Source organism: Gavialis gangeticus, unplaced genomic scaffold, assembly GCF_001723915.1.
Source record: "Gavialis gangeticus isolate Ggan-Ray unplaced genomic scaffold, GavGan_comp1, whole genome shotgun sequence".
Classification (NCBI taxonomy): Eukaryota; Metazoa; Chordata; order Crocodylia; family Gavialidae; genus Gavialis; species Gavialis gangeticus.
The window spans coordinates 161,548,684-161,552,283 of record NW_017729024.1 but is presented as its reverse complement, the minus strand read 5'-3'; the positions used below and the strand labels follow the sequence as shown (position 1 = coordinate 161,552,283).

The window sequence follows — 3,600 nt, the reverse complement described above, 5'->3', positions numbered from 1 at the left end:
CCCCTCCACCGCGGAGCCGCCCCGCCCCGAGCTCCCCGCCTGCCGCCGGCCGGCGCCTCCCCGCGGCCCCGCAGGTGTGGGGAGGGGGCACGTGCCGCTGGTTCAAGCCTCGCGGAGCCGCACCCCGGGACCTCCCAGGAGGCAGGTGCTGCCACAACCAAGGGACACTTCCCGGGAAGCGCCAGGAGGCGGAGGGGAAGCTGCGGGTCTCCAGAGCGCTCCTGGGGAAGCGCTGCTGCTCAGGTAAACGTGGCCATTGCCCCCTCGGAGTAACTAGGAACAACGGCCACAAACCGAGAGGCAGCGGGTGTCGGTTGGGCATCGCAGAGAATTTCTTTAGGGCAGAGTCTGGAGCGGGCTCCAGGGGAGGCGGTGCGCCCCTCTGCCCTGGGGGGGTAAGAGGAGGCTGCGCAAGCACCTGGCTGGGGCCATCTCCCCCCAGCGCTCTTTCCTGCCCGGGACAAGCAGTCGGACTCAGTGATCTGTTGACTCGATGGTCTCGGACTCAATGGGTCGGACGTGATGATCGCCCTCCTGACCCAAACATCCATGAATCTGTGAACTGTGGGTCAGGCCACAGGCCCCCCTGCCCAGCCTCCTGTGTTCCTGTGGCAGAGGGGGGCTGGGTTTTTCCCTCACTTCCACCTTCACTTGCAGCCTCCAGCATTTAAGGTCTGATGTGGAGGCTGTGCCCTTCATGCCCTGCTCAGTAGCTACTGATGCCCCTTTCCTCCTCCAGGGATTTGTCCCCTCCATTTGTGATGGGGCACAGCAGGGGTGACAGTCTGTGCAAGACCCTCACTATGTTGAATGTCCTGCTCTGAGCAATCCAGCTAAAATCAGTGCTCTGCCACGCTCTTTGGAAAGCCATCAGGAGTGGAGCTAATTACCCCTTTGTTTCATATGGACACACTGGGGAGGAGGAGGGGATTGAGAAAACTTGTCCTTTGCGCAGCCTGGGTGAGGATGGTGAGACCGGCAGCACTAGTGCTTCCAAAGAGCTCTGCTGTGCCCCTGTTGCACTATCCAGAAGAAACGTTGTACCATTCAAAGGCAGGTCCACGCTATTGGCTCCTGCCTAGTAGAACTGGGGAGCTGTGGGACCCCCTGTGCCGCTCCAGACACTAATGCTTCCTGCGGTACCCCTTGCCCCAGTGTTTTCTGCACCATCCCATGTTTTAGGCTGTGCTAACGGCCCATTTAATTCTATAGAAAGTTTAGGAGTTCTCCTGTCTTCTCAAAAGCAAACCAAAAAGTGTTTTAAAAAACATGTATTTCATTAATAGACAAAAAAATCACCAGTATTGGCAAACCAACTGAGCAACTTTGCTGTCAAGCAGGTAAAAGAAAAGACACGTATTCTTACGTGTTCTGCTAGCATTCGTGTTTGTGGAAGTGCTGTTTTAAAGTGGCTAAGAAACAACTCAACATGTGTAAAGCGTTCAAAAGTGGATAGTGAAGAAGGGGATGGGGACTAATGGCTTTCATTGCTTATAACAGATCCTGAAGAACATTTTTCTGGGGATTTCCACATGCCCTGCAGTGATCAACACTGTGATACACAGAGTCAGCCTGCACAGTTTGACATTTTCTGCTTACTCAGAGAGGCCCAAGGCTGAATCGGGAGGGTGATTGACCTGCTCCTCACCTTACAGAAGGGGGTCTGTTTCACTCAAGGTTGAGGTCATTGTCAGGGCAGTCTACATAAACTAAATTTGTTGCTGCCTTTACTGGAGTGCCTGTGAATTGGAGATCCTGGTTCCTAGTGTGGTTATCTCCTCACCTCAAAAATGACATGAAATCTGAAGTAAAAAGAAGCAAAACATAAAAACCTGTGAGTGCTTTGAATGCAATGAAACTAAGTTATGAAAAAATATGGATGATGCTATTTATTTCACACACCCAAAAAATAACTAAAAAAGTCATCAGCGTATTTAGAATTGCATGTAATTGAAATCAGACAAAAATGTGCAATTTCACAGCCTAATATTTTTTCTGAGAAGCATACATCTGAAATAACAGTATCCAGTTTCTTCATTTGTTTTCAGAATTATTTCAAAGGTTACATCAACAGCCACCCTTTTTGTATATTCCCGGACAATAAAGACTAAAGCGTTCTTGCTGCAACTTGTACAACACCGTAGTGATTAAACAGAATGTTACAATGTTCAACATAACACTAATTTTTCATTACACAGCATTTTTATTAGAGATCCTTAAAATGTTGAGTTTTCCAGCCGCTGCTTTATGTCTATGTTAATGACCCTGGCAATTTGGCAACCTCTGGTTATTTTTTTTAATGATCTTTATTTTTCTTCACTATTGGGACATGCTACATATTGGCTGAGCCCTCGTATTACAGAGTGGATGCCATGTACAAAATAAGGAAAAGAGAGTGAGCACAGAAAGCCATCCTTATTCACATTTACTCCCTAAGGAGCGGTCAGTGTGGTGGAGCAGGAGCCAAGCAAGAAAGAAGCAATCTGAAGATCCAGTTAGGTCTCACCAAGTGCTTCCACACGTGCACTTTAACGCTCAGTAGCCTATTTTACTGCATATTAAAGCAGCACATAAAAAACGTGCTGTTATGCTAATGTGCAATAAAATAGGCTATTGCGCATTAAGTATCACTAAAAAGTGTGCGCTTTCACTCCTGCACATTAGGGCAGCCTAATGCGCATTCATTTAGTACCTCACATTGCAGGTAGTAAATTTAATGCGCATGAGGAAAAGTGTATTAATGCGTGTGTAGATGCGCCCATCCTGTTGTTCCTACTCTGCTGAGGAATTCCATTCCAGCTAATGGGAGTGAAGATTTCTAGATCAGCATCTTAATGCAGTAGCAGCATCTTCAGCTGCATTGTCACATTTTTCTGAAGAGTAACCTCGTCTGAGATATTTTTGGAGCCAAATGATCACATATAACAATTTGTTAATGCCAGTTAAATGTTACCTCTTAGTGTGCCTACTCACGAGCTCAACTACAGTACAACTACAAACATTTTTCATAGCCAATTGTTTTGCAATGATCTTTCATTAGTTCTTTCAACTATATGAAGTGTCTTTTAATCCAGCAGTCTTGAATCTTTTGGCAGGCAAAATGCTGATTGTAGACAGTGAGAAGGAAGATTTCAGAATCTGGACTTAAGTACTAAGGTCAAAATGCACGCACACAAATCAGGATTAGAATCACTGTTCTAATCAAGGCATTACAGTGAATTGTGTTATTTATTCTGGAAGACTTCATTCCTAAATTTGACTTGCTCCAGCTAACGTTAACAGCACTTTGTGAAGCCTGCCTTGTAGATTAAGAAAATTCTTCATGGGGGAGGGTTTGCTGAAAACACAGTACCCCCTAGAGGTTGAAAAGATGAAAGAATTTAATAGCATCTGCAGTACAAATAGATTTCTGCCTTTTAGATTCTTAATCTTCTCATTTTCAAGAGATATATTTTGTCTTTAAAAGATTTTTTTTTAGATGTAAGGGGTCTCCACTTTTTTGGGATGTTGTACATTATGGGGGGTTGTTGGTATCCCTTTTTAAACATGTTTGTTTTGTCTTTTCATATTTTTATGTAAAATGCAGTAACACTTCTAAAT

General features: G+C 45.4%; 1 protein-coding gene across 1 annotated transcript in view; it reads left to right on the top strand.

Moving 5' to 3' along the window:
* Positions 1-228: 228 nt before the first annotated feature.
* Positions 229-3,600, top strand: part of TARS (threonyl-tRNA synthetase) — an 82,104-nt gene continuing 78,732 nt past the window's right edge. Inside the window, exon 1 of the mRNA XM_019517992.1 lies at positions 229-243. The gene's annotated coding sequence lies outside the window, so the exon portion shown is untranslated. The remainder of the gene's footprint in view (positions 244-3,600) is intronic.